This window comes from Galeopterus variegatus, unplaced genomic scaffold (genome assembly GCF_000696425.1).
Source record: "Galeopterus variegatus unplaced genomic scaffold, G_variegatus-3.0.2 Scaffold7337, whole genome shotgun sequence".
Classification (NCBI taxonomy): domain Eukaryota; kingdom Metazoa; phylum Chordata; class Mammalia; order Dermoptera; family Cynocephalidae; genus Galeopterus; species Galeopterus variegatus.
The window spans coordinates 91486-103310 of NW_007733448.1; positions in this window are offsets into that span (position 1 = coordinate 91486).

The following is an 11825-nucleotide window of genomic DNA, read 5'->3' on the forward strand; positions in this document are numbered from 1 at the left end:
TGCAGAAAGAAATCGTTAGGCTCAGATAGTTTTACAGGGAAGTACAGCAGTCCCCCTTGTTTACAGGGGATACATTTCAAGACACCCAGAGGACGTCTGAAACTGTGGATAGTACTGATCCTATATGTACTATTTTTCCTACACATACATACCTAGATACCTAGATGTAGTTTAATTTATGAATTAAGCACAGTTAGAGATTAACAACAATAATTAATAATAAAACAGAACAATTACAACAATATAATGTAATAAAAGTTACGTGAATGTGATCTCTTTCTCTCTGTGTCAAATATCTTATTGGACTGTACCTCAAATAACTTAAACCATGACAAGCAAAACTGTGGATAAAGGAGGAACTACTGTACAGTTTGATTTAAGGCATCGATCAACTCAATCTTCAACCAACTGTTTTAGAGAACAGAAGTATTAAATATCCCTAAATCTATTCTGCAAAGACAGACCTAGAAATCAAAGACAGAAAATCAGCCCATTTCTCTCATGATCATAAATAAGAAAGATCCTAAACATAATATTACATTTCAATTCAAGAATTCATAAAAGTGATAAAGCACAATGAGAAACATGGGTTCATCCCAGAGATGCAAAGATGTTTTAGTGTTACAAAATCTATAAATGTAATTTACCACATTAACAAGTTATAGGAAAAAATCCATAGTACCTTTTAAACAGACCTAGAAAAAAGCAATTGATAAAACTGAACATAAATTCAGAATAAAACCTCCTGTAAATTACAATAATAAAGGGTATCTAAATAAAAACATACCCTACAGCAAACATTATCTTAAATAGGGAAAAACAGAAAATAGATGAAGATCCTCATTATCACCACTTCTACTAGCCTTTTATTTGAGGATTTAGACAGAAAAATGACAAGAAATAGAAATTAAGATCATAAAAATTGAAAATAAATATTATTTATTCACAGGCAATGACAATTGTGAATTATCATTTACATGAAGCCCAAAAGAATTTCCATATAATTTATTAGAAATAGTGAAAGAAGTTACCAAAGTGGTTATTCATTCCTATACACCAGGAACAATTTTGAAAATTTAATTAAAAAGAAACTTCTCTTTAAAATAGCAGAAACCAAAAATATCACGGGATATAATCACAATTGGTGGTAATGGACATGCTGCCAGTATGGATCTGGCCATCACATCTTAGGCACGAGTGGTGACAATTTGCTTTGTACCCCATGAACATTCATAACCAATAAAAACAAAACAAAACATTTTTAAAAATACTGAATTAAACTTAACAAAAATGTGAAAAACATCTTGGGAAATTATGAACTTCACTGAACGACATTAAAGAAAAACTAAGTAAATAAAGATATATACATGTTCATGAGAGAAATCATGTTAAGTGAAATAAGCCAGCACAAAAAGATAAATACCACATGTTCTCACTCATACTTGGGAGCTAAAGAAAAAAAAAGAGAGAACAGCATAAAACAAGCAAACAAACAAACAAACAAACAAACAAAAATAAATACATAATAATAATAGTCTGTCTGGTTAGCTCAGTTAGAGCATGGTGTTATAACACCAAAGGTCAAGGGTACAGATCCCCTCACCAGCCAGCTGCGAAAATAATAATAATAATAATATTAATAATAATAAGTTGAACTGTTAAAAGGAGGGAGAAAAACTATGGTTACTAGAGATTGGAAAGGGGAGGAGGGAAGAGGGATAGTGAAAGACTGATTAATGGACATAAAAGTACAGCAAGATAAGAAAAATAAGCTCTACAGTCAACCCAGAATTCTATAATCAGGTAAAATGAGGTACACAGTCAACTCAGAATTCCATAATCAGTAACGTTTTATTGCATGTAACCAAACATCTAGAAGAGAGGATTTCAAATGTGCACATCACAAAAAATGATTGTTTGCAATGATTAATAATTTCCCTGAATAAATCAACACACATTGTATATATGTCCTGAAATACAACTCTGTACCCATAAATATGTACAGTCAATATGCTTCAATAAAAAAATTTAAAAATATAAAAATAAAAGGCTTTCCAGGTGAAAAATAATAGTATAAAAAGAAGTAAGGGTCCAGAATATCTCAGTCAGTACCAAATACCCAGGATCATTTTGAAGCTACAGCAATTGTCTTGGTGCAGAGATGGAAAAATTGGCCAATAGCATAAAGAATTCAGAGACACACCCACACATACATGGAACTTTGATAAATGAAGAAGTTGGCATGCCAGATCATTTGGGGAGAAGAGCTGTTTAATAAATGAAATTAGAATAAGGTTATTCCATAAGGAAACAGATGAAATGGAGTCCCTTCTTGTTCCATACCCCAAAACCAACTCCAAATGCTTCCATATTTTGGAAATCAGTTTGTCCTTATCTTATAAAGTTAAACATATACAGAGCCTATAACCCAGAAATTTTTCTTCTCAGCATATACCTCAGAGAACCTCCCACACAAATGCACCAGGAAATCTACACCAGGATGTTTATAGCTGCCCTGTTGCACAGTAACAAAAACCTGGAAAAAACTAAATTGAAAGGGGAATGAATAAATGAATTGCGATATTGCAGTATGCAGATGTTATAAAATTTTCTATAGCAGTCAGAACAAATGAACTACACCTAGACACAAAGATACAGGTGACACTTTGCAATACAATTTTAAGTGAAAAAATAAGTCACAAAAGATTACGTATATTACACCTTCTTTAAATAAAGTTAAAAACAAACCAACAAAATTTTGTGACTGGATATGATAAAAATGTACCACAACAAAGCAGGGGAATAATAAGCACTGCATTTGGGATGGTGGTTACCTTAGACAGAAAAGAGAAAGAGGGATGACATGGGAAAGAAGCATGCATGTAGATATCAGCTATTATCAGTGTTCTAGCTTTCCTTTCCTTTTTTTTTTTTTTTTTTTTTTTAATTTTCTGATGGTGGTTTTATAGGTGTTTGTCCTAGAGAGATGGTTAGAAAATGGCCTTACAGGGAGTAATAATGAGAGTAGGTCATAAATCCACGATCACAATTAATTCAATTCTGTAGATTTGAGACCCAATTAAAAATAAAGCCTATGACTAGAGAGATGGTTAGAAAATGGCCTTACAGGGAGTAATAATGAGAGTAGGTCATAAATCCACGATCACAATTAATTCAATTCTGTAGATTTGAGACCCAATTAAAAATAAAGCCTATGAGGGAGATACCACCATTAAATCTTTGTAATAGAAGACGGCCACTGAGGCACAAGGAGGTCTAGTAACTTGATAATAAGTGGTAAAGCCAAGATTTGAAATTTTTAATCCAGGTGATCTCACCCAAGGCCCATGCTCTTCGTCACATGCTCCAAAAAGAGGGAATTGATTCCTGTTCACAGAAGTATTCGCACCATGCAGAATATGCAGATATAAAACAGAAAATGAAAGAAAGAAAATAGAAAGAATATAAACAGTAGCAGCAACAGCAAGAGCAGCAAGTATCTTTCAATTAACTTAGAAAACCCTTGTACCATAATTACTAGACTTCAGATAAAAACAAAGGGCAGCAAACTACCTATAAAGCTTACACGGAAGAGAAAGATTGAAGAATTGAACATATGGAATAAAAAGAGTAGCACAGGAGAAGACACTGGAAACCAGGAACAGTGAGTGATTCAACCACCCTTGAGAACAGAATATGAATAATCCTTACAAAGAAAGCATTAGTGGATAATGTATAAACTACCACTGTATCATAGAAGTTATCTGTTCTAGGTTATACACGTGACCCAAACGTCAGCTGGAATTACCCTATACTCCAATACGAGGGTACTTCAAAAAGTCTGTGGAACAATAGGATTAAAAGATAATACAAATCTTCCCATTGAACTTTTTGAAGACCCTTAGGATTTAATCAAATTTTTATAAAATGCTGAATTCCCTCCCCATTTACATGCAATTTAAATGGATTCTTAAGAGTTCACATTCCCTTCAGTGCCTACATTCTTAATTTCTGTACCATGAATTCTCAGATCCACTCACATCTTACTTCCCATGACTGTTCTCTTTTTTCTTGTTTGTACCGATGCACACACAGAAGATACCTCCTTTCATATTATTTTTCCAAAACTACTTTCACAAGGCATTTTGTGTGCTCCTTTAGCACAACAACAAATTTAACCTTTAATATTAAACATCCCTGTATAAAAATCCTTTGGCTGTTATGTCACAAGATATTCTTCACTCACTACCCTTCTCCCCAGTCTCCAGCTAATGACTATGCATCCTCATTCTCTATTTTTTTCTTCACCTACCTTTAATTTCTTCCTTGGCACAAACTCAACTTCATGTTAACTTCTCAGAAAGCATACTTTAGCTACCTCTTCCTCCTTTGTTTAACAACAGTGCCCAAAATCTGCCAAAACATTCCCTCTAGATATTTTTCTAAACAAAGAAAATTACTTTCTTGAGTTTCATCCTTGTGCCATCTAGAACTTCTATACTGGGCAATAAATAGCTAAGACCAAGAGCCCTAGTGCCTCCTACCACTTTTCTGGATCTTTCACTGGGACCCCAGACCTCCTTTTCACAATTCAGCAACTAACAGACAGAAGGAAGCATAGCACGGGGCCTTGACCCAGTCTTATCAACATCTTAAAAATATTTTTATTATCACCCTATTATGTGTGTGTAAATGACAATGATGAACATATAAATTGATAACAGATAAGAGGGATGGATAGATGGGTAGAGGGATGATGGATGGATGATTCATGGGTGGATGGATAGATGGATGGGTAAATTAATAGACACCATGGTCTATTTTGACATCCTAACATTTCTTGCTTTTTCCTGTGGCGTAAGACCCTAATCTTTTTTTACCGATGTCTCTTTACTCCATTATGTACAGTCTTCTTCAATGGTTCACTCAGGAGACTAAGGATTGATATGTGACCGAAATTAAACAAATCAGACTCTGACTCCTACTAATTAGGATAGCTAAAATAAAATGTTGCATGAGACATACTTATAAATTGCGTAATATAAATTCGGTATAATTTTATATCAAAAATTATTTGTTGTTTATCTGGAATTCAAATTTAACTGTGCATTCTGTATTTTTTATTTGCTAAATTTGGCGATTCTACCAGAAACTCAAGTCACAGCTACTTGTCACAAACAGAGTTGCTGGACTCCAGCTACTCCTCTGCTGCATCTTAAAGTAGCTGTCCATTAATTTTTGCCCACAAGATTCCCTATCCAGGTTCTGTACTGCCTCTGATCTGCTCAACTATCCTTCCAATTCTTTGACTATCCTCCACTTCAACATCTTTCCAATACATTTCTCTTTATCTTTCTTTCTTTTCTTTTTTATTTTTCTTGGTCTCAGATATCAAGCAATGTTTTCTATAGTCTGTAGAGAAGAACTCTGGTAGAGATTTAAAACAGAGACACTATTGGTAGCTTCACTCTGGAAACAGCAAGTTTTTCTTCAGCCCAAAGAGAATCCTTAAAACTGAATATATTCCCACTAAGATCTAAGATAGGAATACTTACATAAAACATTCATCAGTCTGACTTCTCCAAAACTTCAAATCTGGCAATATGGGGCTGCAAGCCCACACAGCAACAATTAGCTGCATTGAAATAGTTGTCCCCCTTAGACAGAGCATGCACTTATTCATTTTTATTACCTGCCAGGCCCTGTAGGTATTTGAGCATGCAATCCATGGTCTATTAGAATATCTTCATGCTCCCCACTTTTTTGTTGCTTGCCTGATTCAGTTCAGTAAAACTCAATAAATCTTTTATGATCATTTAAAGTAGTTGGCACTGAGGAGAATGAAATAAGTTATGGTCCACAACATCAAAGAAGCTCTTAGTTTAATAAGGGTGACAAACACATCAAAAGAGAATTTTATTTGTAATATTGTGACAGACATGATGAAGATAGCTACAGGGTAATGTGAGAACCAATAAAGAGCATGTCATTCAACTTGGGTTCTCAGGCAAGATTTCTGGAGAAAGTGATGCCTCACTGAGTTTTTGGGGAGAAAAAAGAAGAGATTTTTTGGCAGGCAAGTAGGGTGAAAAAACAGGAAAAAGTCATGAATAACAAGTAGATTGGAAATAAATACAAGTTTTATTTTTAACTATCAGGCATAGCTATTTCTGATGCCACTTCTCTACTTGAACCTCCAGTAATATCTAACTACTGTTGACTAGACTTTAGACCTGAGCTCTGTCTTAACCGCTTGCTTACAGGTACCCCCTCAGCCTTGGCCTCATGCAGGATGCACTTATTGGTTCTACTAGTTTTAACTTCCCATCTGTCTCTGCTGTCACCCTCCACAGAAATGTAAGCTTTTCACTTAAAGAAAATCATTGTGGTGTCCCTTCCAGGCCAATAGCTTTTCAGGGACCAAAGCGAATAGTGGGTCAAATGCCATTAAGACTTAACTCTCATCTTCTCTTTGATATACCTAACTTTGTATCTTCCACATCACATGGGAGCTCTAAGATTTCCTTCCTGATAGGTAACAACTCTCTTTAAAATTACCATACATTTGCAGCATCAGACTTCAGAGATCAGAATCAATAAGGTAATGTTACTACAAATTTGTTCCATTTGTTTCTCAACTCTTAGAAACACCTACTATGATACAGTTCTTAAAAGTATCACAAGGATGGATATGCTAAACACCCTGAAGTGATCATCACACAGTGTAAATGTACTCAAATATCATATTGTACTCCATAAATGTATACAATTATCATGGGTCACCAAGAAAAAATTAATTAAAAAGAAAAAAAAATTTCAAAGACAAGTGTAGAATAGAGGTTACCAGTTATGGGGAGAAGGGATAACAAGTTATTGATCAATGGGTACAGTGTTTATGTTTAAGATGTTGAAAAAGTTTTGGAAATAGATGGAGGTAGTGGTTACAAAGCATTGTGAATGTAATTAATTCCACACAATTTATGTTTAAAAATGCTTAAAATAAAAATTCTTAGGTTATATATGTTTTACCACAATTAAAAAAATATATAATATGAAAAAAAAGTATCACAAGGAGCTGTACCCACAGTGATTAGAACAGTTTTGACACATAGTCAATGCTCAACAAATATCTAATTAGTTTAATGAATGATGCAAGATTTTTCATATACAAAAATGTGTTCTTTATACTTCCACTTTCATAGCTTTTAAAATGCAACTAATTCTAATCATCTTTATCAAACAAATAAAATTAGTATGACTGAATGATTAAAATATGCACCATAAACGTTCCTTCTTTTTTGTTGTTCTGATTTTATTTTATTTTATTTTATTTTATTTATTAAGAATATTCATGAGATACAAAGCTAATTCTCACCACCACCCCCCCCTAAAGCTAATTATCCCCCCTCCTACCCATGATGTGAGGGCCAGATTCATACTGGGGGCATACCCATTACCAGAAATTACTTTTGTTCCCTTTGTTCTCTCTCAATTATCCCCCAGCCTTCTTCCCCCTCCCCCTCTCCCCCCACTCCTATTTGTAGCCCTAGGAATGTTCCCTCCCTCTGTTAGACCACGGCACTACTGTGGTCTTTCTTTCCTTCCTGCCTTTCTCTCTTAGCTCCCACATATGAGTGAGCACATGCAGTATTTATCCCTCTGTGCTTTGCTTGTTTCACTCAACACGAGTTTCTCCAGGTTCATCCATGTTGTTGCAAATGGGAATATTTCATTCTTTTTTATGGCAGAGTAGTATTCCATAGTGCATATATACCACAGTTTCCTTATCCAATCATTCATCGATGGACATTTGGGTTGGTTGCATATCTTGGCTATTGTAAACAGAGCTGTGATGAACGTGGGAGCGCAGGTATCTCCTCAACACGATGATTTCCAATCCTCTGGATATATACCCAGAAGAGGGATTGCTGTATCATATGGAAGATCTATCTGTAGTTGTTTGAGAAACCTCCATATTATTTTCCAAAGTGGTTGTACTAATTTACAGTCCCACCAACAGTGCAGTAGTGTTCCCTTCTCTCCACACCCTCACCAGCATTTGTTATTCACCGTCTTTCCGATCATAGCCAGTCTAACTCGAGTGAGGTGGTATCTCAGTGTGGTTTTCATTTGCATTTCCCTGATGACTAGTGATGTTGAGCATTTTTTCATGTATCTGTTGGACATTTTTATGTCTTCCTTTGAAAAATGTCTATTCAACTCCTTTGCCCATTTTTTAATTGGGTCATTTATTTTTTTACTGTATAATTGCTTGAGTTCTATGTATATGTTGGATATTAGTCCCTTGTCAGATGCATAGTCAGATGCCTATTTTTAAAGACTTGTACTGAGGTCCACACTATAGCTGCTGGAGGAAAATCAAAAAGATTTGAAACTGTACCCTATTTTCAGGAGTCAGTAATCCAGAGATAGCACAAAGGAAGAAAACCAAGCAGCACAACAATAAATAATAGTGGAGATAAGAATTATATGAAGTCCAAGAATGGGCTTCAAAAACAAAATGATCAAAAAAGGATTTTTTTTTAATCTGTGATTTAAGTTTGATTCAGAAATACATGTAAATTAGGTAGAAAAAGATCAAAGAAAACCAAGAGAGAGGAATAAAATGCACAATGATTCACATGTAGCAATATCCATACTGAAGGGAGGCAAGGATGAAAACCAGAAGTTCATTTAAGAAACAGTAGAAAATTAGGTGTTCATAGGATGGAAAAGAATTATGGGGAGTTTTGAAAGGAAATATAGCAGTGTTGGAATGTTATATGGAGTCAGAAAATAAGGTTTAATATCTACGTTTATTTATATTATCCTGAAAGTAAGCATGAGGTGCCATGAGGAGGAACTGACTATTATTACCTACTGCAATAACCACATCGCTTTCTCATGGCTATTTTTCCTCTTTCAAGGTGATGGGAGAGAACTATATAGACCCTTGATGTGCACAAAGGGGGTTTCTTACACCGCAGAACAGGAAGCCCCAAACTGTGGTTCTGGAGCTTATGTAAGCTACATGGAACCCTTTCTTCCCTTGTACAGAAGGAAAGAAGCCTTTCCTCCTTAATGTTTTACAATCCTTTGGAATGTGAACAGATGGCTCCATAACTCCAGGTTTTATTCCACTATGAAAAGTAAACACACTCAGAAATAAATCCCTAAATATCTCCAAAGGTTTCTCATTATGCATTCAGTCATCTTTTATTTCCTTTAACCCAGTCTTGTCCTTTAAACCAAGTTCCAGTTTTCTTTGCTCAAAAATCCCTAAATGCAAAGACAAACATATCCACTTGCTGGCATTAGGCAGGCCCAAGTTTGAATCACAGACCCATAATTCTACTAGCTGAGTGCTTTTACACAGCGATTTAATATCTTTGAAATATCTCAACTGTAAAATAAAAAATAAATAAAGGATCTAACTTAAAAGTTGTTGTGTGATTTAAACTGGACAAGCATGTAAAGAAGTAAAAAAATTGTTTGGCTCTGAGCAAAAGCTTAATCCATGTTAGATATACATATCTAAGAAAAAGAAAATATATATATTTAATTTTTTAAATATATATATTTAATTTTGAAACCCAGGAAGAAGCCTCTAAACTTTCTATAATTAAAAATATTAAATATATATATTTAATTTTGAAACCCAGGAAGAAGCCTCTAAACTTTCTATAATTAAAACATAAAAGTGATTAAAAATTGTTAAGCCTGAGGCTGAGGATGGTGTTTAAGCAAAGTTATTAAAAGCAAACAAAGTCCTTGAAATGAGCCAGTCCTGGGTTTGGGTTTGAATCGTGGTTCTGACATTTACTGGCCATATAACCCTAGAAGTATCACTTAGCCTTCTAAGCATCATTTTTTTCATATTTAAAAGGTTGATAATGATACTTACCTCACTGGATTGTTGTAAGAATTAAATGAGATACTGTATAAAAAGCATACAAGTTGGTACAACTCTCAGTATATGTTTATCATTTTATTGTGGTTCTTTTAATTATTGTTATCATCATGATAAAGCTAGGGAATTACATTTAGAAGTAAAATTTAGCCAAGAAGATAGCCAGTGGACTTTTGGATTGGTGCAGAAATGAGGGCTTGAACTTCCATGGAATCAGAGAGAACTAAGCCTGTCTAGAGTGTGCAGGAACATCCTCAATGTCTCTACATGTATTGACTTCTTGAAAGAACTTTATTCTTTATAAAGAACGTCTCAGTTGTGTCTTCCCAAATAGGAGTAGTCTGAGCTTATTCAGGGAAGACGGTTGACTATTAGACCAAACCCTATCTTTGTATTCTATTATATTTCTAAAATAATGGAAGAGACAACAAAGAGGAGAGTAACATGTTTACCTTGAGTGAACTGGAGCAGCAAAGGAAGAGCTAGAGAAGAATTTATTTCATTCTATTCTGTGAAGTGATTACATATTTTCGTATTTTCTGGACATAAAGGAATGAAACAAGTGTTATGAACTGTTGAAAAAATATGAATAACCTAAAAGAGTGTAAACCTTTAAAATCGTGCAGGAAATAAAACAAATGAAGCACATATGACTTTTTTTAAAGTACAATGGGTGTCATACTTTCAATTGCTTAATAATGAATATGAGTTTCTGAAAATTCACACAAGTGAAGGAATCATATTTGAAGGTAATGAAAATTCAAAGACCAGAAAAACTCATGAAATTTGGGGAAGAGAGGAGAGATGACTTCAAGATAGCAACAACAAAAAGAAGAAAAATATGGCTTATAATAATTACTTCAATTTACTATCAAGTATATTTTTTAAAGCTACTTTTCTCAGTATAGCATATATTTTTATCTGGGTAAAGTACGAACTTTGGTAAACCCAGGAACACAGAAATAGATGATTTTAAATGGTACTGTCTACTAGGTCTCCTGGTGAATCATTTTCTAACAGCTAGAATGTTTCTTTTATCTGAGAGTCTTTTATTTTAAATTAAATTGAGAACAAATTGAACATTACCTCTTCATGGTATTACTACACTTCGGCAGCAGAAAATGTGATAACATAATTCCTTTTCAAGGAAGTTAAATACAATCTTTATTTCAACAATCACATCAATTTGTGCACCATTTGTAAAACTGATTCTGACCTTATCAGCCTCAACCATCTTCAGATTTGAATCAGTAAATTGAATTTAATGTTACTGAAGAGTTTAAACTGGACTTTCATATGCCCATCGTTTATTTGCCTTTGCTTCTATAACTGGGGAGATGATACACACACACACACACACACACACACACATGCACACACACACACACATTCACACAAAATGTACACATATTATTATATGTTAATATCTAGTAGAGCCTTATTTTAAGTGATTTGTGTATAAATTTTCCTCTGGCCTGATGTTAATATTCTACTTTATTTTCTATTTAACTAGTTTATTTTTTATCTTATTGTGTGCATGAATTTTTGTAAGTCACTTAATTTTGAAAAAAAGTTGACCCTAAATAAATAAACAACAGAGACTTAACATCATCTAAAAAATTTTTAAAAACTACCTTGTTTCTCAAACACACATACATACACAATTTTTGTTGCTTTGTGAAATTAATAATTAGTTGTTTTAGGGTCCAAAATGTGCAGTTAGTAATTATATTGACTGGACATAATGATTAAAACAGTCTGAGGTGAAGATACTGCCATATGCACGTTACATTCATATTACTTTTTAAAAATTGTTTAGATCTCTCTGCTCTGACATTTTCTGCTATGTGAGACCCTGCATTGCTGTAAAGCCACCACCAAAGAATACCCTCACCAGTTGTGTTGCCAGGACTTT